This window comes from Lampetra fluviatilis, chromosome 28 (assembly GCF_964198595.1).
Source record: "Lampetra fluviatilis chromosome 28, kcLamFluv1.1, whole genome shotgun sequence".
Taxonomy (NCBI): Eukaryota; Metazoa; Chordata; class Hyperoartia; order Petromyzontiformes; family Petromyzontidae; genus Lampetra; species Lampetra fluviatilis.
Genome location: NC_136302.1, coordinates 1,912,257 through 1,923,273, shown reverse-complemented (window position 1 = coordinate 1,923,273; position 11,017 = coordinate 1,912,257).

Genomic DNA, 11,017 nt, shown 5'->3' with positions numbered 1-11,017 from the left:
TATGCGTGTGCGTGTGTATATGTGTGTATGTGTGTGTGTGTACGTTTGTGTGTGTGTGTACGTTTGTGTGTGTGTATGTGCGTGTGTATGCTTGTGTGTGTGTATGTGTGTGTACGTTTGTGTGTGTGTATGTGCCTGTGTATGTTTGTGTGTGTGTGGATGTGTGTATGACTTGGTCAAGGCCGATGATACCATCAGTGGGGAGCGGTAGTGTAGCGGTTACCGCTACGCTACAAACCTGGCGACCCGAGTTCGATTCCCGCTCACGGTCAACACCAGTGACGATTATCTGAACCTGTCCTGGGCATCCCCTAGGTCGACTAAGCCTCAAATGAGTACCTGGTGCGCTGTGTAAATATCGCCACTGGGGAGACAAAGGTGTCCAGGCGTGGTATTGGCCACCCACCCCCTCGTGTGCCGTGCTGGCCTTTATAGGTCCTCGCTAACAGCACTTGCCCCTGCAGTCTGTTAAGGCTATCCGGAGGATCTTTGTCTTTGGTGTGTGTATGACCTGCTAAAGGCCTATGATACCATTAGTAGGATCGTGAGCAGAGAACCGGGGACTCCTGACTCTCGGAGTCCCTGACCCTCTGCTCACGATCATTAAGGACCTTCATGATGGTGAGCGGGCCCGGGTAAAACTACGTGGCCGGGAGTCGGAGCCATTCCCTGTACACCTTGGGGTGCGACAGGGATGTCCGCTGGCTCCCACATTATTTAACATTTATTTCGACCACGTAGTTCGTGAAGCCTTCAATAGCTGTACCGAAATAATTTCCATCTGGTACAGATACAATGGGAGGCTGATCGATGCACGGGTGTCGTCAAGGGATGGCTTCCGATTGCTCAACCATGATTCCCACTCACGGCCGACACCGGCGACGATTACCTCAAGAAGGGTTCCGGGCATCCCCCTGGGTTGACTCAGCCTCAAACGAGCGCCTGACGCGCTGTGTAATCATTGGCCGCTGGAGAGACAAAGGCGGCCGGGTGCGGGTCCCGGGCCACACCCCCCCCCCCCGTCATGTGCCACGTGTGTTCCTTAATTGCTCGCTCTCACGGCACTTGCCTCAGCAGTCTGCCGAAGGTTACACGGGCGATCTTTGTCTTTGTATGGACTCCGCATTAGCGAAGTCGCCGGAATGCGTCTGATCGCGGAAGCTAAGCGGGCGTTGAGCCTGGCCAGTGGCTTGGATGGGCGACCAACTCTCGCTCGCAGCTCAGATTGTTGTGCTGTGCGACGTTGTCACGTCTATGGCCCCCCCGCCTTCAGTAACGCTGACCACGGCGTGAGACCACCTCAATCCGTCAGGTAGCGAGTTCAATCCCCACTCTGGGGAGGGACACCTCGTCGTCATGCGAACGTGGAATTTCCACTTTGCGAGCTTAGGCGCTGTCGGTGGAGATGCCGTTTAATATCCACGTGCAGTCAGGTCAATGTGTGGTGGAAGTTCCACGTTCCTATGGTGGGTGCCAGGCTGGCCATGGGACATAGGACTGACTGAGTGATGAATAGGGCAGACTGAGTGATGAATAGGACTGACTGAGTGATGAATAGGACTGACTGAGTGTTGAATAGGACTGACTGAGTGTTGAATAGGGCAGACTGAGTGATGAATAGGACTGACGGAGTGATGAATAGGGCTGACTGGGTGATGAATAGGACTGACTGAGTGATGAATAGGACTGACTGAGTGATGAATAGGACTGACTGAGTGATGAATAGGACTGACTGAGTGATGAATATGAATGACTGAGTGATGAATAGGGCTGACTGAGTGATGAATATGACTGACTGTGTGATGAATATGACTGACTGAGTGATGAATATGACTGACTGAGTGATGAATAGGGCTGACTGAGTGATGAATAGGACTGACTGAGTGTTGAATAGGACTGACTGAGTGATGAATAGGACTGACTGAGTGATGAATAGGACTGACTGAGTGTTGAATAGGACTGACTGAGTGTTGAATAGGGCTGACTGAGTGATGAATAGGACTGACTGAGTGATGAATAGGACTGACTGAGTGTTGAATAGGACTAACTGAGTGATGAATATGACTGACTGAGTGATGAATAGGGCTGACTGAGTGATGCATAGGGCTGACTGAGTGATGAATAGGGCTGACTGAGTGATGAATATGACTGACTGAGTGATGAATATGACTGACTGAGTGATGAATAGGGCTGACTGAGTGATGAATATGACTGACTGAGTGATGAATATGACTGACTGAGTGATGAATATGACTGACTGAGTGATGAATAGGGCTGACTGAGTGATGAAAATGACTGACTGAGTGATGAATATGACTGACTGAGTGATGAATATGACTGACTGAGTGATGAATAGGGCTGACTGAGTGATGAATATGACTGACTGAGTGATGAATATGACTGACTGAGTGATGAATATGACTGACTGAGTGTTGAATAGGGCTGACTGAGTGATGAATATGACTGACTGAGTGATGAATATGACTGACTGAGTGATGAATATGACTGACTGAGTGATGAATATGACTGACTGAGTGATGAATAGGGCTGACTGAGTGATGAATAGGGCTGACTGAGTGATGAATAGGGCTGACTGAGTAATGAATATGACTGACTGAGTGATGAATATGACTGACTGAGTGATGAATATGACTGACTGAGTGATGAATATGACTGACTGAGTGATGAATATGACTGACTGAGTGATGAATATGACTGACTGAGTGTTGAATAGGGCTGACTGAGTGATGAATATGACTGACTGAGTGATGAATATGACTGACTGAGTGATGAATATGACTGACTGAGTGATGAATAGGGCTGACTGAGTGATGAATATGACTGACTGAGTGATGAATATGACTGACTGAGTGATGAATATGACTGACTGAGTGTTGAATAGGGCTGACTGAGTATTGAATATGACTGACTGAGTGATGAATATGACTGACTGAGTGATGAATATGACTGACTGAGTGATGAATAGGACTGACTGAGTGATGAATATGACTGACTGAGTGATGAATATGACTGACTGAGTGATGAATAGGGCTGACTGAGTGATGCATAGGGCTGACTGAGTGATGAATAGGGCTGACTGAGTGATGAATATGACTGACTGAGTGATGAATATGACTGACTGAGTGATGAATAGGGCTGACTGAGTGATGAATATGACTGACTGAGTGATGAATATGACTGACTGAGTGATGAATATGACTGACTGAGTGATGAATAGGGCTGACTGAGTGATGAAAATGACTGACTGAGTGATGAATATGACTGACTGAGTGATGAATATGACTGACTGAGTGATGAATAGGGCTGACTGAGTGATGAATATGACTGACTGAGTGATGAATATGACTGACTGAGTGATGAATATGACTGACTGAGTGTTGAATAGGGCTGACTGAGTGATGAATATGACTGACTGAGTGATGAATATGACTGACTGAGTGATGAATATGACTGACTGAGTGATGAATATGACTGACTGAGTGATGAATAGGGCTGACTGAGTGATGAATAGGGCTGACTGAGTGATGAATAGGGCTGACTGAGTAATGAATATGACTGACTGAGTGATGAATATGACTGACTGAGTGATGAATATGACTGACTGAGTGATGAATATGACTGACTGAGTGATGAATATGACTGACTGAGTGATGAATATGACTGACTGAGTGTTGAATAGGGCTGACTGAGTGATGAATATGACTGACTGAGTGATGAATATGACTGACTGAGTGATGAATATGACTGACTGAGTGATGAATAGGGCTGACTGAGTGATGAATATGACTGACTGAGTGATGAATATGACTGACTGAGTGATGAATATGACTGACTGAGTGTTGAATAGGGCTGACTGAGTATTGAATATGACTGACTGAGTGATGAATATGACTGACTGAGTGATGAATATGACTGACTGAGTGATGAATAGGACTGACTGAGTGATGAATATGACTGACTGAGTGATGAATATGACTGACTGAGTGATGAATAGGACTGACTGAGTGATGAATAGGACTGACTGAGTGATGAATATGACTGACTGAGTGATGAATAGGACTGACTGAGTGTTGAATATGACTGACTGAGTGATGAATATGACTGACTGAGTGATGAATATGACTGACTGAGTGATGAATATGACTGACTGAGTGATGAATAGGACTGACTGAGTGTTGAATATGACTGACTGAGTGATGAATATGACTGACTGAGTGATGAATAGGACTGACTGAGTGATGAATAGGGCTGACTGAGTGATGAATATGACTGACTGAGTGATGAATATGACTGACTGAGTGATGAATAGGGCTGACTGAGTGATGAATATGACTGACTGAGTGATGAATAGGACTGACTGAGTGATGAATAGGACTGACTGAGTGATGAATAGGGCTGACTGAGTGATGAATAGGACTGACTGAGTGATGAATAGGACTGACTGAGTGATGAATAGGACTGACTGAGTGATGAATAGGACTGACTGAGTGATGAATATGACTGACTGAGTGTTGAATAGGACTGACTGAGTGTTGAATAGGACTGACTGAGTGATGAATAGGGCTGACTGAGTGATGCATAGGGCTGACTGAGTGATGCATAGGGCTGACTGAGTGATGAATAGGACTGACTGAGTGATGAATATGACTGACTGAGTGATGAATAGGACTGACTGAGTGATGAATAGGGCTGACTGAGTGATGAATAGGGCTGACTGAGTGATGAATAGGACTGACTGAGTGATGAATAGGACTGACTGAGTGATGAATAGGACTGACTGAGTGATGAATAGGACTGACTGAGTGATGAATAGGACTGACTGAGTGATGAATAGGGCTGACTGAGTGATGAATAGGACTGACTTAGTGATGAATAGGACTGACTGAGTGATGAATAGGACTGACTGAGTGATGAATAGGACTGACTGAGTGTTGAATAGGACTGACTGAGTGATGAATAGGACTGACTGAGTGATGAATAGGACTGACTGAGTGATGAATAGGACTGACTGAGTGATGAATAGGGCTGACTGAGTGATGGATAGGACTGACTGAGTGATGAATAGGACTGACTGAGTGATGAATAGGGCTGACTGAGTGTTGAATAAGGCTGACTGAGTGATGAATAGGACTGACTGAGTGATGAATAGGACTGACTGAGTGTTGAATATGACTCACTGAGTGATGAATAGGGCTGACTGAGTGATGAATATGACTGACTGAGTGATGAATAGGGCTGACTGAGTGATGAATAGGACTGACTAAGGGCTGACCTTGGAAGCGGAGTTATTGGCGAGTGGGCGAACCATCTCTCCCATCCCGCCTCGAGAACCCGATCGGTGCAGCTCAGATCGCTCGCCAGTGACGAGATGCGCGTCACTTTGCGGGCCACGTGGCGCTGTGGCCACGGGGCCGACCCCAATGTTCACCCCGCGCCTGCCACGTACGACAACCCACAGCCCCAGCGGGTGCAGTGAGACGCCGTTCACTCCACGTCGGGGAGCGGCGCTGCGCTACGAACCCGGTGACACCAATTCGATTCCCCCGCTCACGGGTCAACACCGATGGCGATTATTGATCTAAACCGGTCCTGGGCCTCCTTCCCTTGGTCGAGTCAGCCGCTATTGAGTAGCTGGTGCGGTGTGCAAAAACATCGCCGCCAGGGAGACAAAGGCGGCCGGGCACGGTGCTGGCCACCCACCCCCTCGTGTGCCGTTTCGGTGTTCAAAGATGCTGCTCGCAAACAGCAACAGTCTGTTAAGGCTACACGGGGGATCTTTGTCTTTGTGTGTACGTGCTCACGAACAGCGCTTGCCCCAACTGTCGGGTAAGGCTACACGGGGGATCTTTGTCTTTGTGTGCACGTGCTCACGAACAGCACTTGCCCCAACAGTCTGTTAAGGCTACACGGGGGATCTTTGTCTTTGTTCACTCCACAAAAGTCTCGCTGGGAATGTCAAGATGTACGCGCGTGTGTGTGTAAGGGGTTATTTTGCTGTGTTTATGTTTTAAGGAATGTTTTCTCTCTCTCCCCTCCCTCTGACCCTCTCTCCATCTCGCTTCCAACTCTCAGCGTCATCCTGCAATCCCTGTCCCCCCCCCCCCCAGGGCTCGAGCGGGTCAGCCTCGCCGTCGGCTCACGCTGTTTGCCTGCCAGATAAAGATCTCATTCGCCTGCCAACTTGTGCGCCGAGTGTTTGTTTGAACCCCTCGGGACGCGTCGCTGGATCCGCGTTGCATGGGGGAGGAGGAGGGGGGGGGGCTCCGAGGGGGGGGGGGGTGCCCCCCTGTAGTCTCTGATGCTGTAGCGGCTGCTGCTGTAGCTGCATGAGGATGGCGGTGCCGATGGGACAGCAGAGGTGGCGGCGGCTGTCCTCACGGACGCCTCGGCGGGGAGTTGCGCGCGTTGTGTGGCGTGCTGTGTGGCGTGCTGTGTGTGTGCTGTGTGTGTGCGTGCTGTGTGTGTGCGTGCTGTGTGGCGTGCTGTGTGTGTGCTGTGTGTGTGCTGTGTGCCTGCTGTGTGTGTGTGCTGTGTGTGTGCTGTGTGTGTGCTGTGTGCCTGCTGTGTGTGTGCTGTGTGCCTGCTGTGTGTGTGTGCTGTGTGTGTGTGCTGTGTGTGTGTGCTGTGTGTGTGCTGTGTGCTGTGAGTGTGCTGTGTGCTGTGTGTGTGCTGTGTGTGTGCTGTGTGCTGTATGTGTGCTGCTGTGTGCTGCTGTGTGCTGTATGTGTGCTGTGTGTGTGTGCTGTGTGTGTGTGCTGTGTGTGTGATGTGTGCTGTGTGTGTGCTGTGTGTGTGATGTGTGCTGTGTGTGTGCTGTGCGTGTGTGTGCTGTGTGTGTGCTGTGTGCTGTGTGTGTGCTGTGTGTGTGCTGTGTGTGTGCTGTGTGCTGTGTGTGCTGTGTGTGTGCTGTGTGTGTGCTGTGTGTGTGCTGTGTGCTGTATGTGTGCTGTGTGCTGCTGCTGTGTGCTGTGTGCTGTATGTGTGCTGTGTGTGTGTGTGCTGTGTGTGTGTGCTGTGTGTGTGATGTGTGCTGTGTGTGTGCTGTGTGTGTGCTGTGTGTGTGTGCTGTGTGTGTGATGTGTGCTGTGTGTGTGCTGTGTGCTGTGTGTGTGCTGTGTGTGTGCTGTGTGCTGTGTGTTGTGTGTGTGCTGTGTGTGTGTGCTGTGTGTGTGCTGTGTGTGTGTGCTGTGTGTGTGCTGTGTATGTGCTGTGTGTGTGCTGTGTGTGTGCTATGTGTGTGCTGCGTGTGTGTGCTACGTGTGTGTGTGCTGTGTGTGTGCTGTGTGTGTGCTGTGTGTGTGTGCTGTGTGTGTGCTGTGTGGGTGCTGTGTGGGTGTGTGCTGTGTGTGTGTTGTGTGGGTGCTGTGTGTGCTGTGTGTGTGCTGTGTGTGTGTGTGCTGTGTGGCGTGCTGTGTGGCGTGCTGTGTGCTGTGTGTGTGTGCTGTGTGTGTGTGCTGTGTGTGTGCTGTGTGTGTGCTGTGTGTGTGCTGTGTGCTGTGTGCTGTGTGTGTGCTGTGTGTGTGTGTGCTGTGTGCTGTGTGTGTGCTGTGTGTGTGCTGTGGGTGCTGTGTGCTGTATGTGTGTGCTGTGTGCTGCTGTGTGCTGTATGTGTGTGCTGTGTGTGTGTGCTGTGTGTGTGATGTGTGCTGTGTGTGTGATGTGTGCTGTGTGTGTGTGTGTGCTGTGTGTGTGCTGTGTGCTGTGTGTGTGCTGTGTGCTGTGTGTGTGATGTGTGTGTGCTGTGTGCTGTGTGTGTGTGCTGTGTGTGTGCTGTGTGCTGTGTGTTGTGTGTGTGCTGTGTGTGTGCTGTGTGCTGTGTGTGCTGTGTGTGTGCTGTGTGCTGTGTGTTGTGTGTGTGCTGTGTGTGTGCTGTGTGTGCTGTGTGTGTGCTGTGTGTGTGCTGTGTGTGTGTGTGCTGTGTGTGTGCTGTGTGTGTGCTGTGGGTGCTTTGTGCTGTGTGTGTGTGTGATGTGTGTGTGTGCTGTGTGTGTGATGTGTGCTGTGTGTGTGCTGTGTGTGTGTGCTGTGTGTGTGATGTGTGCTGTGTGTGCAGTGTGTTGTGTGTGTGCTGTGTGTGTGTGCTGTGTGTGTGCTGTGTGTATGTGCTGTGTGTGTGTGCTGTGTGTGTGCTGTGTGTGTGCTGTGTATGTGCTGTGTGTGTGCTGTGTGTGTGCTATGTGTGTGCTGCGTGTGTGTGCTGCGTGTGTGTGTGCTGTGTGCTGTGTGTGTGCTGTGTGTGTGTGCTGTGTGGGTGCTGTGTGGGTGTGTGCTGTGTGTGTGCTGTGTGGGTGCTGTGTGTGCTGTGTGTGTGTGCTGTGTGTGTGTGTGCTGTGTGTGTGTGCTGTGTGTGTGTGCTGTGTGTGTGCTGTGTGTGTGTGATGTGTGTGTGTGTGCTGTGTGTGTATGTGCTGTGTGGGTGCTGTGTGCTGTGTGTGTGATGTGTGCTGTAAGTGTGCTGTGTGTGTGTGCTGTGTGTGTTTGTGCTGTGTGTGTGATGTGTGTGCGCGTGCTGTGTGTGTGCGTGTGCTGTGTGGATGCTGTGTGCTGTGATTCTCCCCGCTGCCACGGCTGCCGTGGTGGTCGCGAGCCTGTTTGGTGGAGCGCTCGGTCACGTGACAGTGACGACGTTCCGTGCACGGAGCTGGAATTTCGGCATATTGAGCGGGACAAGTCAAATGACTGATTGGGGTTGCCGAGATCGTCAAACACCCACTGCACCTGGGAACCTCGGCTTCATCACGGTGGCTAGGAGATGTTAACTACCTCGCCTGGTATGCAGGAGGTCGTGGGTTTGATTCCATCCCTCACGCCTGCTGCTGTATATTTGGAGTTTGAGTGTCTCTCTCTCATCATCATCATCATCACGGTGGCTAGGAGATGTTAACTACCTCGCCTGGTACGCAGCAGGTCGTGTGTTCGATCCGGTCCCTGACGCCTGCTGCTGTATATTCTCTCTCCCCGTGGTCGCGTGGATTTTTTTCCGAGTCCTCTGGTTTTTTACCCTCCACATTTGTGAGCAACATCACGCGTTTAGAGTGTTTGACCGCTATAAATGTCCACGCGATAAGCTATCGCTTGTGGCCAGGTCGCTTTTGAAAAAGAGGTTTTTTTAAATTAATCATAGTGGGCGGCCGAAGCCTGGATTCAAACCCAGGATCTTCTTGCTCTGACACCCAGAGCGATGGACATATTTATTAATTACTATATTTGTTTTAATTTTTGTTAAAATCGACTCCCACATGACAGATGGGGCTGAGTTGACTCACCGCTCCCCCCCCTCTCTCTCTGTCGACCGGGGAACTCTCCCGACGGTCGAGGAGTCGGAGAGAGCCTCTGGGCGAGAGCACCGCGCCGTGGCCGTGGGGGTGCTGCTGCTGCTGGTGGTGGTGGGGTGCTGCTGGTGCTGCTGCTGGTGGTGGTGGTGGTGGGGTGCTGCTGGTGCTGCTGGTGCTGCTGGTGCTGCTGGTGCTGACTGCTGCTGCTTGCTGCTGCTGGTGGTGGTGCTGGTGGTGGTGCTGCTGGTGGTGGTGGGGTGCTGCTGCTACTGCTGCTGACTGCTGCTGCTGACTGCTGCTGCTTGCTGCTGGTGGTGCTGCTGCTGGTGGTGCTACTGCTTGTTGCTGCTGCTGGGGACTCTGGCGCAGTGCGATGCGTTCGCTCCATCGTGTTGGGGGGGGGGGGAACAAAAATCGCCTCGTCCAACGCGCGCCCCAAGAGGTCAGAGAGAGTTAGTTGTATTAATTAATTAATGCGCTGTTATTTAATTAAAGTTTTTATTTATTTATTATGCGGCTGCCTAGAACGGGGTCAATGCCAACGCCGATACCCCGCCCATTCGACCACTCGGTGACGGTGACGTCACCCGGCGGGAGGGGGAGCCTGTGCCAGGCTAGGTGCACCTTGAGGCCACGTTGAAGTGTCGAAGGCTCGCTGAGCACGTGGTTGGGGGGGGGCACCGCAGGCCCATCACGCACGAAGAGCAGTGCCGGATTATCCTCGTAGTAAAAGTAGATACACGTGTAGTAGCTACTACATGTGAAGTATTGGAAAATGACGGCAGGAAACTCCTTGACGGGAACACACTTCTTTTATTAAATCTTGACTTGTAACGATACAACGCGTGGCCTCTCTTCTTCACAATGCGGTCACCATACAACGGTACAACTCGTGACCTCTTCTCTCCGCCCTACGCTTCTCTTGACTCTCGTAGATTCTGTGCTGCTGACTCTCTGTGCCTCGTGTAGACTCCGCGCCTCGGCTACACTCTTCTCTCGTCTCGTGTAGACTCTGCGCCTCTGCTACACTCTTCACTCGTCGCGTGTAGACCTTACGCCTCTGCTACACTCTTTACTCGTCTCGTGTAGACTTTACATCTCTCTCTGGCTACACCGTATGCATACTCGGCTCGTGTAGACCTTTCTCTCTCTCTGGCTACACCGTATGCATACTCGGCTTGTGTAGACCTTTCTCTCTCTCTGGCTACACACTATACATCGCTCAGCTCGTGTAGACCTTTCTCTCTCTCTGGCTACACACTATACATTACTCAGCTCGTGTAGACCTTTCTCTCTCTCTGGCTACACACTATACATTACTCAGCTCGTGTAGACCGTTCTCTCTCTCTGGCTACACACTTATACCTTACTCTCCTCTACTCTCCATTACTCTCCTCTCCGGGCTCTATCTCTGCACCTTCGTCTTCATTCTTAGATGGTTCCACTTCTCCCCTCTACTCCTCTGTGCATCACCTTATATATCTCTTCCTCCCGGGAGACGGAGCGGATGCGGACCTCAACGTCGGCACCGCTCCTCAGTTACCCAATCACCACGCGCTATCTCTACGATCCGTTTTCCCCCCAGCGCGTGTTTCCACTCCCCGACCAATCACACCGCGCTGCCCCCCGATCACTCCCTCTCAGCGCATCACCGGCACACAGCCAATCAGCAGCACTACCCCCACCCGCGCACTGACGCCTGCTCCTCCCCGTCAGCGCGC